This window comes from Embiotoca jacksoni, unplaced genomic scaffold, assembly GCF_022577435.1.
Source record: "Embiotoca jacksoni isolate LCO1_2020_lvr unplaced genomic scaffold, fEmbJac1.0.p SCAF_14, whole genome shotgun sequence".
NCBI classification, from domain to species: domain Eukaryota; kingdom Metazoa; phylum Chordata; class Actinopteri; family Embiotocidae; genus Embiotoca; species Embiotoca jacksoni.
The window spans coordinates 9,077,035-9,099,114 of NW_027185274.1; the positions used below are offsets into that span (position 1 = coordinate 9,077,035).

Sequence of the window (22,080 nt, forward strand, 5' to 3'; positions counted from 1 at the left end):
AATGTCGTTTTAACGAATAAATTAACAAAACTATAATCATTTTAAATATGCTATAATAATATTAATGATAAAAATAATAAAAGGAAGAGGACTGTTCTGTTGCTTTCCTTCAACACCTCTAAAGTAAACATCTCAGGAACAAATTAACAAATACCATAGAACTACATTATTATGCAAATCATCAGATCAGTGGACTTATATTGTTTACAACATATTTGTACAGGATTTCTCTTCAACGAATTGTAAAGGATAGGACGTTGTTTTTTAAAAGGATAATATTTATTAGGCAGCCAGCTGTAAACTTTACTGGGAAACAAATCAATTGCAGGAAACCGCGAGTGATAAGAATTATGAAGACAAGCTTATTGTTGGGATGCAAAACGGAATCTCTCTCAGGGTCACAAATCTGTCTCTCTGCCTTTGTATAACCTGACACTGAATAAATATTTAGCTTAAGTAAAGCCCTTTGTCTGCACTCATGGTGAATCTACAAACCTCCAGTTTTTATGAACAATTTAACCGACAAACGAAGTTTAAAACGATGAATGAACAATAGACACGAGTTTTACTTTTTTTTTTTTCTCCCCTGAATGTAAATCGCCCCGTAAAACAAAATGTTTATTTTTTTTTTTTTGAATCCATCATGTCTGATTCCTCTTACCGTTTAAACTCGTTTTCACCGGCGTGCGACAGCTAAAACCTCTTGAGAGAATAACGGCGAGGTTCACTGAGAAAAAAGTGATGAAAACTCCAGTAAAAAAAAAAAAAAAAAAAAAATAGAAAAAGAAAAAGAAAAAAGAAAACGACCAAAACTCGATTAACACTAAAACTAAAAAAAAATAAATAAATCGTTTTTTTGCTACGGCGCGTTCTCCAGATTGTCTGACATTGTTAAACGCGGCAGTGTGTTTCTCTGTTTCTTCGGTATCGGTGTCGCTTCAGGTCTCCAAGCGGCGGGACGAGTCGCCTTCTCGCCGGCGCGCGCTCGCTTCACTGTCTCTCAGACACCGCTCGCTCGGTTAAAGGAAATCCTCTCTCACTATATTGTCTTGGAGACAGCGCGGACTCCGTAAAACCCTCTTCCCACTGTCCTACAAGACACCGCGGCTCGGAGCTAAATCCCCTCCGGTACATCAACTCGCTCCCAACTTTTCGCTGTGTGCGCGCTTCGCTTAGCTCGTCCGCTCCTCTCTTGTCACCCCTCCTGTCCTGACGCACCCAGGTGTCCTCTAGTAGCCATTCAACTTTTCATTTTTCTCTTCCTCCCCCCCCTCTCCCCCCCCCCCCCCCCCCGCCCCAGCCAGTCGGGATGTGTCGTCTGTATGATAGTAGAGAGATTCGGAGGGGGTGGGGGGGGGGGGGGGCGGCTGATTTCAGGCATCGCCTTCTTATTTTTGCGCCTGGCGGACAGTTTGTGTGATGTTTCTCATTCACGCATTGTCTCATAAAGAAGGATCCTGCGCGTCCATCCCAATACCCCAGAGAGAGGCGACTCGAAACAGGGGACTTGTCTTTGCACCCTGTCCCCGTTCGGAAGAGACTCCTCTCCCCGCAGTAAATTTTAAAGTGACAGGGGTCCGGGGTTGGAGAGGGTGAGCGGGGTCAGGGAGAGGTCGTCGGGATGGGGCTTCTGAAGGGACGAACTGCACACACAAGGCAGCACACTTTAATGAAGCAACACAAGCATCAAAGCGGTGCATTATTATCCACGTGTTCCCAAACTTTCTTCACAACATGCCGCCGCCAGCATGGACCATTTAATGACATTATAACATAAAGATATCAAATGAAAAGTTTTATTTTATTTTATTTTATTTTTTTTTGTCTCCACTTTATGATTTAGATTTGAGTCACGTTTACTGTGAACAACACTAAGAAAAGCGAGAACGCTAATAAAAACCATCACCAATTATTTTTGCGTTGGGGGGAGTATTGTAACAGCTAAGTGTCCCTCCTGAGCACCTCCAGGAAACTTCATATGAACCATTACAAGTCCCCGCGCCACATTTTGAGACATTGACCTAATCACCTGCCTTTCTCTCACTTGAACAACCCCCCCCCCCCCAAAAAAAAAGTAAAGTACGTATATGTATGTTCTCCTCCAAATTGTTCCCTTCAAATTTCGCGCATACGAACACAATAAAGCAACTTTAAAAATGATCATTCTGAAACGTGATTTTATAAAAAGACAACAAGATCGTTGAAGAGCTTAAGATGATGGTGCGTGAATCGATCTCAGAAGTAAAGCCCGTTTTATCGGAGTGTTTAGTACAACCTACTTGCTGCCCTTGCATGGCCTCCGCGCACCTGCTTTTGCCACCGGCTCCCATAAACAGAGGACACAAAACTGACGGGGCATTTTATTTCTTCAGTATCTCATTTAAAGTTCAAAGCTGGATCTGATGCTGTGAACAAAACGAGACGAGGGTATAGAATAATAAAGAAACGTCCTTGTTGTCAGTGAGCGGACTTTATTAGGCGGCGTATAAAGCCAGAGAGGACAGGGTTTTGGCTGATGAGAGCAGATGATGATGGATAACTCCTCGCACTGTGACACTGACCTTCCATCCCAGATAATGCCCATTGTTTTACGAAATCGCGGAGCAAATGTGCAGGAAGGACAGGAAAAATCATGTGTAAATAAGGCAGGACCCCGCCACCGATTCCCATCGTCTCGCGCTCCTTGAGAACCGAGGAGAGACCCCGGTCCGCCCGGTCATTGATTTCCTGCCTCTCCTCGACTTGTCCATTGTTGGAACCCTTTTTAATTTAGCCATAAATTGGGAAAGCTCAAGTCGAATGAGCTGTTCTATTTTCTTCCTGTCAGGATGAGGGATTTGTTTTATGATGCATTGTGTATTAAATACAAGTAATCTGGGAAAGTGATTGCTTCACGGCCTCTCCGGGTCTGATCGAGGATCCTGATAGAGAGAGGGAGAGAGAGCGGAGAGAGGCCTTCTCTGAAAAGGAGGAAATGTCTGAAAAAAAAAAAAGAAAAAAAAAAAGAGGAGGATAAGCACCCTGGCTTTGTGGTATCACCGGGGGTAAAGTGGGGGTAACAGTGGTTGCGGGACTCCTGATGCCGGGCCACATGCAGAAAAAGCTGCACTTCTCTCCCCTGTCAGGAGATGGCGTGCTCAACTGAACTGAACTTTTTTTTTTTTTTTTTAACAATTTCTGATGCATCTGAACGTTTCACATGACAGTAGTTAAACAATTATTATGGGATTCCATTTGTTGCTGTTGTGAACTGGGCTCAGCCTTGATATATATATATATATATATATATATATATATATATATATATATTATTTTTTTATCAGCAAATATTGCGTTATATCATCACATGCAGAACAAAACTGTGCAAATATAATCTTAAATGCCTATTTATGACTCTGGTCAGACATCAGCAGTTGCACTATTTATCTCCAGGGATGTAATCGATACAAGCAGTTTTGGAGCAGGGCGGATATTTTGGTACAGGGTTGAGAAAACTGACCTCACTCAAAAGACCAAAAAAAAAAAAGAAGAAAAAAAAAAAATCAATTTTCTGTTCGTGGCCTTCATTTCTTCGCCGTGTATTTCACTTCATGATAAAAAAAACACTGCAGTATATATATCTCCGTTTGTAACAGTCTGCTCTATCAGTCAGCTTTACGACTTATTTTAAGATGGGGGGGGGGGGCATTTCTCTCTCGTCCGTGTGAACTGCAGCACAAAACATCCACATTAAGGCGTCAAATTGCAAGACGGCACATGAAAGATTCAGCTGCATGCGTGTGAATATATAATCACCTGAACGAGCGGCTGTAAAGCTCCTGAATCCGCGCAGGACAGACCGATGGACGGGCGTGAATTCAAAACCCTTGTTCATTTCATAAACCACGAGGATGATTTGCAAAGGCGCGCGCTCTAATTTATATTTAGTTTGAGCAATCCGCCATAAACACTATTCTGATGTGCTCAGATGAAATAGATGTGTTTTATCTGAATTATGCCATGCCTTTTTGTCGTAATGATTTTTGACATACTAAACAGCGGCGTGGAAAAGCTGTTTATCAACAAATTACAAACCAAACAGGCTTCAGGGTGTGTTAGTTCCGACTCTATCATGCTACACACGCATTTCATACTAATTTAGGGGACTCTTAAAACATACAGCATCCGGATAATGTTAGTGCTGAGGCTTTAAAGTGCTGTGAAATTCTTGAAAGGAGCTTCAATTGCTTAAATGGGCTCGTGCTTATTTTGCTTGCGGCTTTCTTGTTTGTTTTAGGAGTTCGGTCACGCAAAAACCAATTCATACATGAATGTAGAGAATTTTTATGATCAAATAGCTTCATATTTTACTTGATCCGAGGTTCAGCTTCATGGGCCATGTTCTTTCTTTTAAAAAAAATAAATTATTATTATTATTATTTTATAATCCCTTGAATAACTTTGCAGCAATATTTGTCTGGTATTAAAAAAAAAAAAAAAGTGATTTGCATTTCGCTGCTCCGTCCAGAGCCATGTGAAGTCAGATGGGACAGGCTGGAGAAGAGGGGGGATTCCCGTGTGGGTTGCAAACTGACTCCAGCCTGCGAGCTGCAGAGGCTGCACCGCTGCAGCCGAGGGGCCACATGGAAACACTGGGAAGGCCTGTGTGGTGCATTCCAGCACATCCTCCAGGAGAGCGGAAAGAAAAAAAAAAAAAAAAAAAAGAGGAGAGAGAAAGAAAATATCGCAGCCAAATCCACATGAAATAGTTCCACCATTCATGGCTGGACCTCCTATTGACACCGGCGAAAGGCTGCATTAAGTCTCCATCATGGCTCTGTATACACACGGCCCCCCCTGCGCATTTTTATTTTGCTTAAATGTGAGGCGATTCAATCAAGTGGTAAAAACTCATTTAAAGCTCAAACGAACGGTTAGCCTTCAGTTAGCACAACAGTCTGCAACTTTTTCTTTAATTAACACATCCATCAACCAGTATTAGTGCACAATACAATGAGTGTGCAGCTTTAAGCCGCTATATATTAAAGGATAGATTCGGTGTGCATATATCCCAATTACCATTAAAACACAGTCGAGGAAATGAAAGGAGAAAATGTAAATACAAAATTTCCTTGGGTCTGGAAGTAGGCCCGTTGTGAGCGGCGTGTTAATCTCCACCTCAGTAATTTGGTTCTGCGGGAGAAGACAGAAGCCCTGCTGCTGTGCCCTGCACTTCATAAATCACTGCTTTATGTGGACAAGGTCAGCACCCCACCTCCATCCCGCTCCGATCCTCCACCTCCCCCCTTCCACTGGCCCCTCCCGGACCCTCCGCCATGTTTACCCGGCCGCCCGGGGGCTCTCAGGACCAGACCAGCTCACTTCTAATTACTTTGGATTATTTTCATTTGCCGGGGGTCAGCCAAGCATTCCGGCACAGAGAGAGAGAGAGAGAGACAGAGAGAGAGAGAGAGAGAGAGAGAGAGAGAGAGAGAGAGAGAGAGAGAGAGAGAGAGAGAAGAGAGAGAGAGAGAGAGAGAGAGAGAGAAAGAGAGAGAGATGATTTCTTGACAAATTTTGCGGCCTGTCTCTGACAGCTCCTCACACGTCTATATTAACAAACTTTATTTCAATCATAAACTACATTTTATTTTTAGAGATGAGTGTTCTTCCAATGGGATGAAATAATTCAATTTATATTCACAAGGGAGGGTGTATTTGTTTAATCCATTTTAAAGAGACAAGTGTCAATATTGGACGGAGGCAGGGCATCACAGGACATGATGCTTGACCTGGGTTTTTTTTTACGAGAAGGCATAAATTATCTGATCTTATTCACCAGTTCAGAGGAGGAGGAAGGGATAGGGTTTTTTTTTAAAATATTAAAATACATTTCCTAATCTAACCTGCAGACCGATAAGGAAGAGGGCATAAGACAAACAAATGTATATTTGCATAACAAAGTAACATAATTAAATACTAATTAAAAGAAATGGCCAGTACTAGATTACAAAACGGGGCCTTTAAATACACTGGCATCTGTCATTTTTTTGGAATAAATATGATATTAGTGTAAATGAGATGTCGTCTCTTGTAAACTCCGCACAGGCAGCAGGAGTGACAGAGTAACAAGACACGCTGACTGAACTGTAAGACGTCTATGTCAATGTGATTTGAGAGGATGAATGTAAAAAAAAAAAGGATAAGATAATGTAAAGATAATTGGGTTTAGGAAGCCTGACGTGTGCTGTTTAGAGGAGCGGTGGCTGGAATGTGGCCGAAGCAATTTGGGGGCCTTTGAAAGGAAAGGGGGGAGAGGTTTGGGATGTGGGGTGGCAGCGATGTACAGAAAGTAGTACAGGCTCTGGGTAATCACAGACACTTCCTCCGCGGAGCCTCAGCATACAGGGCCACACTGTATGTGGGCTATTGGGTGCGATAAAGCTGCACAGGAGCCAAAGGTCACGTTTTTGAAGCATAAATTCAGCGGGCACGCAGCAGCTCCTATACGCATGGGACAGACTGGAAACTTAAACAAGTTACTCCACCCCACTGCAGCCCAGCGGAGAGAAGGGGGAGGTAATTAGAGCATGTGGCCTTTTGCCGCAGGGAGAACAAATTGGCTCTAAAACGCTCCTAGATATCATCTTTAAAAGACCTTTTTATGTACGAGAGGTAAAGCGGTGTGGAACTGAACACTGCACTTCAGATGTTCAAGTGTCACACATTCATTACATTTACTGAGCTCTCTTCTCACGTTTAAAGTCAGGCTGTAATACTGCGACAATCTGCTTTTCATAGACCGTGTCCAATTGGAAGGCTAATATTTTAATGTTGGTGGATATCAGACGTTTGGGCTTGTTTACTGTGACAGAAGGAAACGGGGCCATGTCAGTTAAATGTGCCTGTACAGAAAAAAAAAGAATTTCAGGGAAAATAATGCTGATATCATATTCACGAATGAATGGAGGTAAAGAGTAACAGTGTTATGTTTACAACTGACCTGTGTGAATAAGAAATAACTGAAAACTAGTTAATATTTCTTAGAAAGTTTAAAAATAACATTTGATCAGTCAGATACGCTGACCCTTCTGTGTATTTGGGTGTTTCTTTTCACAGTAAAAAAAAAAAAAAAAGTCTCGTATTGTTGCTTTATGGAGAAAAAAAACAAAGAAACATGAGTGGGACTAATGGCTATTTATATAATTTACAAGTGGTCACAACTGCAATGTGAGAAAGTGAGAATATGCTCTTCTGGAAGCAGATGGTGAAAGTTTGTTCAGTGTGTCCGTCATGACATATGGAAACCCTCCACACACACACACACACACACACACACACACACACACACACACACACACACACACATGCACACACACACACACACACACACACACACACACACACACACACAAATCTGGTAGCCAGCGCAGGTCAGCAGCTCAGTGGATGTGGACATGATTAAAGTCAGAATTATCTCTGAAAACACCAAATCAGTTACAACAACCCTGAAATGAAGGAAAGCTGAGCAGCTCACACATAACACAGGGACACGGAGTGGCTCCCATTAAAGGCTTCACTGGCTTTCAGTAGCATCAAAGAGGCCCCTGAGTTAGGCTGGGATTATATTTAACCCGGGAGCTTGTTGCTCTGCTGAGTATAGGGCACATGCTGATGCTGCTGCCAGTACAACATGCCTCTGGCATCGCTCTCACCCAAAGCTCTCATTAAACTGTGGCTTGGGCATAATTTCCTACGGGAACACACACATAGAGTAATGTACAGACACACGAAAACACATAAACAACAAAACAGAAAACCAAATGAAATCATTGTCATATGATCATGACAACTCTATGATGCACTGATCATATTTTGTTTTACTCACATTTACAGTAAACGCTATACTTTAATAAACTCTTGCTTGATATTCATTTGGCATCTTTCTAAACTGCATGATGCCGGACTAGTTGCGCTAGCGCAACATGATGTGGGTGAAAGTTTGATTATTTTACATGAGATTTTTCAGCAGATGTCATTAAATCATATATAAAATAATCAAACTGATTGTGATGTGACGCATGATATGAGAACAAATGCTAATATGCGGTTGCAGGTAACAAGTAATTGACAAAAATTTCAGATGCGATTCTGCTGAAAGTCGATAAATGTTAATAATGTGTCATCATCCAGTTCAAATGCATGCAGACTTGTAAAAGCAAGAGGATGTAAACAGTCCAACAAAAGTTGTCCATGTATGTGTGTACGTCTCTAGAAGGCCCCGTCCTCAGTATGTAATCTCACTTGGCACATTTCAGTCGTCAGACTTGATATGAACCAGCAGATATGTTCGTCGATACTCCCCAGGTTTATTCAATTCCAAACCAATCATTCTAGTGTCATACACTTTTGGGTTAATATTCTAACTGTGAGGCCCAGCGCTAGCTGAAGATAAATCAGCTTTTATGATGGGTTGTTATGGTTTTATGGCAGTGGGGTTGTGAGGGACTGATTTGGGGATCAATCACCTGCAGGTGTCTGCCGGGGGCCGGGGTGCTGTGAGGATCGATTGAGGATCTAGAGCCGTGGTGATGGAATAGAGGTGTATTTGTGTGTGTGTGTGTGTGTGTGTGTGTGTGTGTGTGTGTGTGTGTGTGTGTGTGTGTGTGTGTGTGTGTGTGTGTGTGTGTGTGTGTATAGAGATTGCAGTTGTTGGGTAGGTGTATTAGTTTGTGAAGGCGAGAGGAAGACAAAGTGATGAAGGTGTGTATGTGAGTGCTTCGGAGACAGAGAGGAGATATATCTAGGGCTGCAGCAGTGATGAAGGGCTGCTGGACTATGACCAGACCATCTTGGCTCTTATCAGAGTCTCCCCCTCCTCTTTCTCCCTCTCTCTCTCTCAATCCACTTCTTTATCTTGGTGGCACTTTGGAAAATCTCATTGTCACACAACATTTAACAAAGACAAAAGTGTCGGGCGGGCAGCTGGAGATGACTGGCCTGCCACAGCTAGTGTGCACAGTATCCCTCACACAACCTCTTTCACTCAAACTTTGTGTTTTTCCCGCCGGGAGAGGCCGGCAATGTGAGCAAAACACCCGCCAAGACACACAGGCAACTGTGTGCATCTACGTGCACAGATGGCACGAGCGCCCGTCAACGCACAGACACGTTAGTCGCACTTAAGTTTGTCTGTTTCTTTTGCTCTCCCTCCCTGGATACAGTGTTTATGCACATTCAACATCTCCCCCTGACCGTCAGACGGCTGCTTCCTCCGTGCTGTCAGCGGAGCCCAGCTCAAACAAAAGAGGCGGAGAGCAAGGCCCACGGTTTCTGAATCAGAGGAAGTTGGTGCTGATTACGCTGCCACCGAAGAAGCATTCCGATCTTGTTAACCCGTGTGCTGGCTGCCAACTCCAAACTGAGCGTTGGGACAGTGAACCGCACACAGCCCCACCCTGAGTGCCCTCTCCCTGCCCAGGACAAACATCTGCCCTCTCTTTATTTCCTCTACTTCTCTGTCCTCCTTTGTGTCTCCTTGTATGATACTGTAGTCCTAGATCTTCTTCGTCCTTCCAAGTCTTCTCTTTCTTCCACCTTTTTGTTTTTTGCTTCCTCTATCATCCTTCACAGAAGTACGGCAGCGGGCTGGGAGTAGAGAACATTTCACCTTCACACCTTTACCTCTCTATCCCTGACGAATGCCTTCACTCCACTTGTTTATAAGCTAGAGGGGTGATTCATAATGAAGCCCAAGAGATTATGTACACACTGTGGACGTCCTGATAGAAAGCAACGTATTAAATTTCTGTTTGTTTGACAGGAGCGCTGTCTCTCTCCTTCTCCTCGACAGGAAGACCCTCATCCATTCAAGCGGGGGCGCGACCCCAGCAGCACTCCCCTCTCTTTCTCTTCTCTCTCAAGTGCTAACACATATTAAGTAAATGAAGAGTCTCTTCAGGCCAGCAGGAGACAAACGAGCTTCTTAAACACGGTAGGGGTGGCAGTTTGATGTTTACGATGTAACTGCGGCAGAGTCGTGTTGGGGATGTTACCCTTCTAAGTGTGTTTATACTGCAGTGGAGATAGTCCCGGCCTCCCAGCCAAGTGCTGAAGCCCCATGTCTGTTTGAGATGGAGAGTATGGCTTTGATATGTGTGTGTGCGTTCACTCCCTGAAAGCCTCTGTGTATGCGTGTGGTGAGTGTTCCTAGGCCAAACCCTGTCCAGACAGGCAGACAGTGTGTTTGTCCACATCCCAACCAGGAGCAGGTTCATGTCGTCGTGTCTGCTTTCATTCTCCTCCAAGCTTTTTCTCCTTTCTCTCTGTCTCTTTCTCTTTTTCTATCTTTCTCTCAGTGATTATTGTCATTCTGGTCATTGGGAAAAAAAACAACACTACTAGGGGGAAGTGTAAAGCACGGGGTGGGGAGGGGGGAAGCACGACTGAGCTGCGGTGGGCTGGCGGAGGTGGTGGTGGTGGTGGGGGGGAGGGCTATAAGGCCCCTAGGGTGGGTATAGGGGTTTTTGGTGAGGGCTTGGGGGCTGGCGGTGAGGTGTGCTCGGAGAGAGGGCCCTGGTGTAATCTCAGTGCTGAATAGACGGAGCTCTTAATAGAATCCCGTCGTCCGGCTGCCACCGAGAGAAACAAGAGCTGTAATGGATGGGCTCAGCTCTGGCTCCCACTTTCCCCCCCGTGACCCTTGCGTTGGTCAGAAGTAAGAGCTAAAGAAGCATTGTAGCCCCAGGCCTGATTGAATGGGGAAGGAGGGAGGTGGCGGCGGTGGTGGTGGCAGTGGGGGCGGAGGGGTAGCCGCGCTGATAGACCAATTTCCCACTACTGCGAGCAGCAGGGCTTGATTGATGAGGGCTGGTGCTGGTGAGAGGAGGCCCATCACATGCGATCACATAAATACTTATTCAGCTCGAATTGGGCCTGACAAGCCTTACGACAGCTTTGTGCTGTCACAGATATCATTGGTAGGAAAACGCTCCATTAATCATGTGTAATTAACTTTTCCGAAGGGAGGTTCTGCTCGGAACCAGTAGTAACCCACTCAGTACCCAGATAAAAAAATTCCAGCATCTTAACCGGGATTGGAGAGGGGCCTTATTAAAAGCTAGAGCCAGTTTCCCCTGAGCCACTCCGTTTGTCCAGGAAACGGCTTCATTAGTATCGGTTTAGGGCTCTAATGGGCTCAATACAAAGCCTCCTCTCTCTAACCCAGCCGTGTTCAGTGGCCTTACAGTGCAATATCCTGTGAGCGCGCACGCCCATAATGTTCCCTGTTTGAAGTCAGAGCAGAACCCATCTGAACGCCTGCCACTAGTTAACTACCTTGACCCTCCCATAAAGCAGTGTGGAGGAGTGAGCGTTGGAGAGCCCAACAAGCAACGTGGTGTCATTCGCTCTCTCTCTCCCTCTCTCCAGGCCAAAGGTAGCCTCCCCATGGGAGTAAACTGGACCAGAGCCCTTTTGTTTTAAAGCAGTAGACCAAATGATCTGCCTCACATTAGGAAGAACACAAACACACATACTCACAAACTGATGAATGCACAGACCTACCAACAAATCTCATCTGATCAGCATTCCTCCTTCAGCTCTCTAATGCTGCCCACCAGCAGCCATGCTGCTGGATACAATGGAAGCAGCTGGCATGGAGGAAGACAGAAAGCAATGGAGGGCAAAACAACTGTGTACCTTAAAGAGAAACTGAATTCAAGTTCCTGAAGAGCAATCAAATATCATCTTAGAGTACACTGAATGATTACAACAATATTAGAAATGTTCTCTTGTATGTTTTACAATGAAGACCTCAAGAAAAATCCTAGAAACAACCTTGTGAAATATGTCATGACGTGACATCATAATCATTTTTTAGCTAGTAAAGACCTTCTAACACATGCGGTGCAGCATGTGACTGTTCCAGTGTTGTTTGGACAATAACTCCGACTTTTCAATTCAGGTGAAAGGACAGCTCCAATAGTGTCTCTTCTTAAAAATGTACAGTCCCAGTGGTGTAGTCGTCAAATTGCAGGTATGATCTATCATTCAGCCACAACTGCACAGCCCATTTCTCTCAGCTGCACACACTGGTTCTTGTGGGCATCACATATTTCTCTGACTCACTTCAGACTTAAGTTCAGACTTAATCACGACATGCTTCCCCGTACACTGTTACATTAAATTATATCGTAGGTCTGAGGGGAACAGGCTCCACGGCAAAGTTTCCATCTTTCCCTACATGGTCAGCAGTCAACACAGTGGATCACAAACACGTACACATGCCCGCACCGGTTTCAGTCAGCCCTCCTCTTCAGTTGGTCATCCATGGTCATTTCCTCTAAACATCATCCTCACTATTACAGGGACCTGACTCATTTCCTGCCTGTTAATTATCTCTGTCTGGCCCTTTTGAGAGAACGAAGAAGACCCAATGACACGTAGTAGTCATACTCCACACATAACTACCATGACAGGTGTGAGCAAACACAGCTTCAAACTCATTGAACTTAAACAAAAAAACTGACACAGCAACAGCGCTGTGAGCTGAAGTAGGAAAGACACTAGTCAAATCTTGGTAAAATTACAGCTACTATATGTTTCATCCAAGTTTTGCTCAATCTGTTGTGTAGTGATTGCACTGCAGCCTTGGCAACACATTGTATGTAAAAATAATAATAGTTTTTGTAAAAATAGCCTCCGTGGTTACTGGCATGAGCAGGACACGGAAGATTGAAATCTTTGTCAGGCGCATGGAGGGAAAACAGCTGCCATTATTGTCTGCTCTGGTCACCCCTCCAGAGGACAACTGAGGGCCTTAAAGTGCCAATTCAGAGTGTCTAAACTAGAATAAGAGGACCGGTGATTGATTCACTTATCATTATGTGGTTTACACTGACCAGTGATTAGGGTTTTTTTCAACTGACAGTCTCTTTGGGTATTAAATGTCATTTCCGTTATGCTTGACTGCCAGTAGTTCTTTTGTTAGTGCAGATTATTACGCTTCCCTGTGGCTTTCTTCTATCTTTGTAATCTGCACTAACAAAATTCAACCAAAAAATATGAAATAAGCTTAGTTTAGATTATTCAGCTAAGGAAAATTTAGTAGTGTGCAATAGACCTGGATGATATTAATTAAACTTTTAACACTTTTAAATTAGCCCTGTTAACAGCAAGTTGTAAAATCAAACCTTCAGCATCTGGTTTTTCAGACAAAACCCTGCCACATTTAAAAGCCTCCTACTCACCTATACTCACATCTCAATAAGGATAAGCAGCCAAGGCCAGCAGAGTCAAGGAACAGACCAGGTGTTGGTGTAGAAGGGGTTGTATTCATGATCAGAAGAGGGGCGTCGGGAGGACTTGGGTAACCATCTGACAGGACTAAATCATAGCAAAATTAATTCTAGAGTCTTGGGGATAAAAACGCACCTGAGTCGGTTCAAGTAGGTGAAACCTGCATTCAATTCTATGTTAGCTGAGATATGGAACAATCCAACAGACAGGTGCTTCAAGAGAGACCACACGCAGACACGGAGAGAAGTGAAGAAGAGGACGAGTGGAGGAGTGGGAGAGAGAAGAGGGAGTGGGTGAAGGGTCAAGTACATTCAGTCAGCTTAGTTTGACTTATATGCAGAGGGGCAACAACAATAAGTGCTTGTGTGTTGGGGCCTTGAAGGCAGCACAGCTCTTCTGCTCTCACAATGGCCCGCTTCTCACTTCTGTACAGAGACGACTCAGCTCACTTATTATCAACAACATCCACCTGTCTCCCAAAAATATATTTAATCAATGATCTTCATGACTTGTCTACTAGAAGTCTTTATAAACTGGTCAAATCGCCAAATAAGACTGCTTATTTCCCATCGTAAACATGTGGAGTTCGTCTTGATTCTTGTGACCTTTATTTAGCACAGTTGAGGAAAAGGGACTATTGTGAAAGTCGTTAAAAATAAGCTGTCTGCTTTCAGAGCAGTAGGATAGATCATTGGCTGACAGTCGTTTTTTTTTTTTCTCTCTCATTCACAGACAGCGTGACAGCTAAAGGGGGATTTTGGCCATTGAGGTTTGATTGTTTAAAAGTAAATCATCCTTTTCAATTCAAGTACATTTTATTTGTATGAACCAAAGTTACAACAACCACTTTACCCTAAAGGTAAAGGTAAACATTTCAAAATTCTTTACAGGGAATGTTGCCCTGTAACTTTTGGATGCAAAACATTTTTTTTTTTAAGAAAAAATACTTTTGCATGATAAACCAAATCATCCGTCCACTACAGAAAGGCATCACACATTTTGCTGCAGAATATATTTAAACAAAACCTGCTTTCTGCAGGCTGTGTCCTTTGAATAACCTACATTTGCATAGTAAAATCTTCTGGGTTCAAAGCCATAACAGCCACAACGGGACGGACATGTAGGTTCAATAGGCAAAGGCCTGCTGAAAGGGAATAATGTGTATCATCATCACACGTTTTGGTACAAAAGAGGTGTTGTCTCTGGTCCTTCTCCTGAGCTGGGCAGAACCCCCTCTGGAGGTCTGGCTGATGCTTGCTAAACCTCAGGGGCATGCTGAATGCTAGAAAAGAGGAGAGAGAAGAGTAAAAGGAGGGAAAAGAAGGCCATCTTAGTAAAAAAAAAAAAAAAAAAAAAAGGCCTCAGTGTTAATCAGAGATTTCCCAGAAGAGCCAGAGTCATCGCCTCAGGACAGAAAGAGTGAGAGAGCGAGGGGTAGGCACTGAGATGAGGAAACGAGAGATGACTTGAATGAGAGATAGACGTGGAGACGGAGAGGAAAGGAAGGAGGCAAGGAGGGCAGGCTGCATTCCTGTGGCCACAGCTGTGGGAGCTGCAATCACTAAAATGTAGCGCTGCCTCAACGCCGGCAATTTCTGGACATGTTACAAACGAAATAAAACAGCACGACATGTCTGTTTTTTGAATCAAAGAAGAGACTAGCAATCTACATGCTGGGGTTTACACTACCTCCCTCCCTCCTCCGTTCTCATCCTCCCTCCATCCTTCTCTCTGGCTGACTGTCATTCCCTCTGTGGCAGGGATGACCCCCTTCTCTGTCTCTATATTTCCCTCTTTGTTCACCACTGGCCAGTTGAGGCAGGCATCTGAGACTGAGACCATCGATCATTGGCCTGACAGCGGGCCCCAGGCGGGGATGGCCCTGTTATTTGGACTCTGTGATGACTTCCTCAAAAAGGGGCCCCTCCTTCCCTCATAGGCCTGGCATGGCTGAGGTTTGGTTTGGAGCCTCCATACCTTCCCTGTATGTCCATAGAAAACACATTGACTCCACTGGCCGCATGTTTGGGTCACGCCAGGGTGAGCAAGACAGATAGAGTGTGGGTGGGAGTAATATAGGTTGAGGGAGCACAAGTTGTGGTCCTGGAAGTTTCTTGGTAGCTTCTCCGGTCCCGAGGAGCACCGCGATGAGGACTTTGGCAGCGGTAATAATAGAAGTAGAGGTTAACGGAGTCCATTTGAAATAAGAAAACAAAATGCAACAGCTGGACGGTGCTTGATTTATGGACGTGATCTGTCCACGATCTGTCAGACAAGATACAGCAACAGCACATTATAAATACTTTAAGCTATCATTTGGACCCAGCTGTTTATTTTATTGTGGTTTGCACCCCTCCCTCTTCCCACATGACAGTGTGTGAACATCCTTTGGACGAGATGAGCCTAAAACGTTTATTCCCTCCCGTCCACTGTCCTCCTCCCACTTCTCCAGGTCATCTCTTCCCCCCCTGATCCTGCCCCCTCCTTCACTCTTCAGCTCAACACCTCCTCCCCTCCTCCCTCCTTCTAAGGCACTAGACCGGGACTTGGGAAACGGGCAGTTGTACTATTGTCTTGCTGCTCACATCGCATTATCATTACAGCCGGCTATAATTGGAAACAGGAGTCTTTCTATTAAGCAACATGGTGACACGGGTATCTGTCTCTTCTGATATTCCCACACGGGCTAATTTCCCCCCTCATCTGCATTCAGCAGAGCGGAGACGAGAGAGCATGACAGTGGATCTGGGCGCCAATACCTCTATGCAGACGAATCCCTCAGATGTACCCACACAGTAGTTTTCACTTGTATAGCTTTATATTTATATTACGATTCAGAAATTGCATGAAACTTGAGACACATTTAAAATTACCTTACAAAAAACGTACAACTTATAGTTTTAAGAGGCAGACTAGTTGTTTGTGGTTAAAAAAACAACAACACCAATCTGTCCTTACCATGTCACAGGACAGAATGTATTTCATGGCCTGTGCTGTGGTTCATCCCCTCTATAGTCTCTTGCCTCTTTCGTTGTGCAATATCAATCGAAAGACCAAAAATAACAACTTCCTGGCGTAGTATCAATGCAGTAAACGCTTGCTGTAACCCTAAATTGTTTATGAAAATACGGTCATGTCTGGAGTGTCTGTGAGAGTGCTTTTCCGGGTCTGAGGAGCCTGCCGAACAAAGGGTGCACACACTTCATTAGCACTGTCCGTGAGAAGGAAGGAGTCTTACACATGGAATCACTCCTGATCTCCCGTCTCAGGCTACTGCTGTGCAGAGCCTGGACTCGCTGGCTTCCTTCCTTCAAAATCCTTCTGGCCCCTGCCTAAACACAATACACAATTTGTTCATACCCAACGCCAAAGAAAAGGGAGACACACAATGCGCGCGAGATAAGGTTACAAACTGTCCTGACACCCACAGGTGTGGAACTCTCAAAGCCTTCAAAACATCACCTATAGTCCCCCGCCCCGCTACCATCACCACCGCCACCACCTCCTCCTGCTGCTCCGAAGCTTTCTGGAAAACATTAAAGAATTGGATGGAAGGATGGACGGATGAAGATGAGGAGGAGGGTGAGAGAATTTACAGGGAATTAAGTCATTTCTCCACACATGCACCGAGAGAGCTCACTCAGCTGCTATCTCACATTGCATCACGCTGCTCTGCACCTTCACACCAACACTCGGCTTTGCTCTCTCAATCTCTCTGCCTTGCTCTGTTTCAATGGCATCAAATGGTTGGAACTGACAAAAGAAGAGAGGGAGTGCTGCCAGCTGCCCCACTGAGGTCATGGAGGTTCACTCCACTACCATGAACATGGCATTGACCTCATCCCCTTCACAACAATTACTTTATTCTACTAATTTACACAAAGTAACACCACTTGTCTTTTTAGAATTGCCCACTAGACACATCCAAAGCCATGCATTTAATCAACCTTTGTCCTTTGAAGCACATGAGGTTTGGTGTCTTTTAAATGTACTTCTGAATGTGGCATGCATCTGCTGTTCCCACCGAAACTGGCAGTCTGATGTTTTAATCAGCCTTTTGATTTCTTTAAACCCGACATCATTTTCTACTCTTATCAGTTTGGTTTCAGAAACTTTAGCTGCCTTTGTATAAAACAATTGAAATACAGCGAAATGAAAGCCTTTGATACAAGAAGGTGGTGCATTTATCAGGAGAATTTGACACTGTAAAATTCTATATCTTTTCATAGAGACACATTTCTTCATGGTTTAAAAATGATCTACATATAAGAAAACTGTTTGAGGTACAGAAGCTTGTTTCCTAAGGCTAGAGAGCAATTTTCTGCCGAGTTCCGCATGGATCAATTATGGGGCCTTTTGCTTTTTCTAATATATGTAAATGACTCCATCAAAAGCAGTGTTTGCTTGTTTGCTGATGACACTAAGGTATCTTTAGATGAGGAGTGATTATAGGCTTCTAGTGGTAAAAGTTAATGAAGAAATGTGTTTTGTTGTTTTTTTGTTTCAACTCCTGCTTGTCAATCTTTAATTACTAAAATGCCCATACCAGACATTGCTAATGTTATTTCATCTATTTTGTATTTGTCAATCTGAACTATTTAATCTCAGTTCATTTTGACATCTGATTTTACCAAAGACAAAGTTGTTCTTATTAATTTTGAAGCATAGAGATCAGGGTGTAGTTTTCTTTCACACTGTCATGCTCCTCCCTTGTTGTCTGCCTGCCGCTTTTTTAGGTTTCACTTCATCCATTCATCTATCAATCCATCCATATACTTGTTCGTCTGTCCATCCATCTTTACTAACATGAAGGGCTTTAATATGATGAGTCCTTGGAGTCCCAGCAGGACTCTGTCATTCGCTGTCTCTTTTTCCATTACTCTTTGCTATTGGTCCCCTGGGTTGTCACAGTGGCAGCAGAAAGACTGTAAGTGGCCGGTTGGGATGACTTTTCCTCTTTGTGAATAACTTGCTGTCAGTGGTGTGTGGAAAGTGCACTGTTGTTCCTGTTTTTTCCTTCGATTTTGTCATACAAGAGTTTTATATTTGCGGTGAAATTGCACACAAGTGAGGTAAGTGTGTTGTAATTATCGCTAACAGACTCAAATAAAAAAAATAAAAAAGCATTAGTTCTCTCTTTCTTTCTCACACAAACATAATTTTGGCGAAACCTCACACCTGCTTTCCCCTTGACTAGGTCACTAAGTCTATATCTCTCCTTGGTGGTGTGAACTGCAGGTGAATCTCTGTCCAACATTGTCTCAGGATTTTCTTCCTTTCTTTCCTCATCTTTTTGTGTCTTTTTCGCTGAAAGACTCTTATCATTCTGCCATGAAGGCCCTTTCTTCCCTCACTCATATCCGAAGGAGAAGAAGAAAGAGAGCAGAGTGCCTTTCAAAAAACAGAACAATGACACTTCATTGAATTCCTTGGCCTGTGTACATTCCACAAACTTGCACAATAACTTATCAGAGGTGAAAGGAGGAAGGGCAAAAAGAAAGATAGCTCATATGAAAGGAAGGATAAAAGGCAGAACTGTGGGGAGATAGGGGTAAAGAGGTGAAGAGGCGATCTGTGTGCATAAGAGATCTCCTGAGTTTGCTTCCTCAAACCCTCTGCATCTCTGAGGTCACGGTGAGGTTTCTTGAATGGTGGGTGGGATGCAGACGTCAACAAGCTTGTTGTATGTGTCGACGTTGATTTAACATCACATACTTTTTGCACAGATGATTGCATGTATGTGCTTATCTATAAAGAATTCGAAGACATCATGCATTGGTAAATATGTATATATATATGAGCCACCTGGAGTCTTTATTTCCAACCATCTTGTTCTCTCTAAAGCAAAGGGCTCTAAATTTACAAAAGCTATATGCAACTTAATCTGAAAGTAGAGCTTGTCAGCAAACTTGATATTACAATTTAAGGCTGCTTCTATGGGGTTGCAGTTCAAAAGAGATTAGGTATGCACCATTTAGTCATGCAGCTCTTGAGCCGGAATCAGTGGTGAGGGAGATCAGTCCAAAGGAAACAGGATCTCATCCGACCAGATCCAGATCTGAGACCAGCTCGTAAAACTGTCCCCCCTAATGGATCACCTCCTTGGAACACGTGCACTCACACAGCACATGAAAAGGCGTACGCTCGCACTTACACAGATGTACAGTATTTCTGAATACATGTAAACTAGGCTACAGGCTTATAACCAAAGCCCAAAACACTCCCCCCTTCATGTAAACCCACATATACACTTTAACACCCTTTCATCAACACAGCTGTTCTTCTCAGAAGACAAGTTGAAATTTAAGCTCATGAATCCATAATACACAAATTCATGTAAATTGTTTGCTGAACCGTGTCATATTTGCATGTGTGTTTCAGGGCAAACAGAGCAGTGTGCACGGCTCCTATGATGTGGACTGGCTCTCTCATGAGAGCACACACACACACACATTCACACCCCCCCACACACACCAATAACATTCCCTCCTGGCCCCTCCGGCCAAGCCCAGAGCTTGACCTCTCTGTGTCACTCAATCCAACAGGCAATATTTGCTTTCGTCATCATAAATATTAAATATGTGCAGAGGCAAATATTTGGGTTTGGCGACCTCGAAGTGGTAAATGAATTAATGTATTCACACGAGGAGAGCAGGGGAGTCAGGGTGTTCCTGCACACACACGGCCTTTCAGCCTCTCCAGCTCTTTACCGTAAAGGCCTGTCAGTGGTCACGCAGGGGAAGACCCACAACTCCCCAGGAATGGCATAAAACATTTTTTGAGGTCGAAGAGTGGTTCAAACTTTTCTTCTGGTCTTTTCTGTTGTGATACTCTGTGACAACTTATATTGCAGGGAATTCATCCCAGTAATAATTTTAAAAACACTTTGCACAACAGTATGGACAGACTGCCCAGTGAATAAACGTCATTCACAGTGCAGAACCCACAACAACACTTAAACTTTCCCAAAATGTTGCAACTTTGTTTGTACAATTTGCCATGTTCTTTTTCAACCCCTATTCATGTGTTTCCATCACCATTATAAAATATTTTATTTAAATCCGAATTGTAAAATGTAAGCGATGTAAATCAAGTGATTGCTGAGGAAGTGATATAAGAACATACATTTTGTATGAACATTTTAAAGCATTTCTGTTTACATGTGGTTGATAAGGACATGGAAATGGGATGGTGGTTCTGTGAGCTGTTGTAACGAGTGGCATACATTTATTATAGTCTCGTGTGTTATTCAAGGCCCTTGAGCTCAAATTTGTTATTATTCGTCAGCTGTTGTGTACAAATGACCTTTGGTTTTAGAAGTTAGGCTACACAATCCCACTGGATAACTAATGCTGCATATAATTCTTTAAGATGACACCATTCTGCTGAGGTTTGGGGATATTAATATCCCGATCAGATCATGAGATTGGTACTGTGGGTCTCTGATGTGATTGAGAGAGCGGGTGGGGGCCTGGCATCGTGGGTAATCTGAGAGGAGTTGTCAGAAAGGCAATCCATAGGTGACCCCGGCCTCTGTGTATAATTGTGCCCTCTGACCCAGTGAACATCCTAAATCACCAATCCAAACAGTCAGATCCCCCCCCAGTACATACCCCGAGAGGAGCCCCGCACAGCAGCCCACTCTACTGCTGCCCTGGTTTTCAGGCCTGCGCAGTCCCTCTGAAACCTTCACACACATGGCCTCAGGCAGGCAAACTGCTCCTGAGCAGCTGTCCTGTTCAGAATAGATGTGGGATCAATCAACATTTAATGCTATCATTTAGAAATCCAGAGTTATAAAGTGATGGCCAGATGTATATTTTTTTTTCTGTCACAACTGGGTTCCTGTAAGAGCAAAGCTGAAAAATGTGAAGAGGGGAAGCGAGATTTCTTCCTGTAAGAGTAAAATTGTAAAATTGACAGAATTTAAGAAGGGTTTATTCATCTCCAGTTCATTTGAATAGGATGCCCACTTTAACTGTGACTGGATTGCACTCATTTGAAGTTCAAGGGGAGTGAATCACCTGGCCGCCACTCGTTCTCCCTCTCTTATCCCTGCTGTGATATGGATGAATACAAGGATGCATGCCAGTTGTCTCTGATCTTAGAATACTTGGGGAAACTCATCCATGGACAGGAGAGGATAGCAGCCCTCAGAGGATGAGGGGATTTTAAGGAGTGTGGGAGGCTCAAACATTGTCGTTGCAAGGGTCTGAAGTAATGGACCCCCTGTGGTGCCTGACAAAGAGCCCAACAACAGAGAGATGCACTGCATCAAACCAGGGGGACAAGAGGGGTTCAAAAAGCGTTCTTCCCTGGGGCCTTTCAGCCTGGCATCCTGCACCCTGGCCCAGCAGGGGCACAAGCTTCTTCACACACACACACACAGTGGGAGGATGAGAGGATGGGACAGGGGAGCGCTACAATAGCGGGAATATAGGGACAGTGTGAAAATGAGAATATGAGACACTGAATACTTCAGTCATTGTACTGAGAGAGCGTCCATTGTCACTAACTGATAATGGTCACGACAGCTGCTGTAGTAGAGTTCACTGGGTTTAAGAGACGCATTTTCAATAACTTGTGATTTACGTTCATCAAATTCTGTTTGTGCATTATATTATCCTCAGGTCTTCTTCCTCTGCTTCTTCATCTCTGAATCAGCATGAAACTATATTAGTTATCAGTTTTTCAGTTGTTTGCATCTGCTCAAAGTTCATCATCACTGCAGCCGCTGATGAGCGCTGTGATTGTAGCTGCCATTCATTAAAATTCTGTATTGATGGAAACGCCAATCTGAGC

At 43.8% G+C, this 22,080-nt stretch overlaps 1 protein-coding gene across 1 annotated transcript in view; it reads right to left on the reverse strand.

The window, feature by feature from the left end:
* mecom (MDS1 and EVI1 complex locus) overlaps window positions 1-22,080 on the reverse strand; it is a 135,510-nt gene that overhangs the window by 27,653 nt on the left and 85,777 nt on the right. The gene's annotated exons all lie outside the window — the stretch shown is intronic.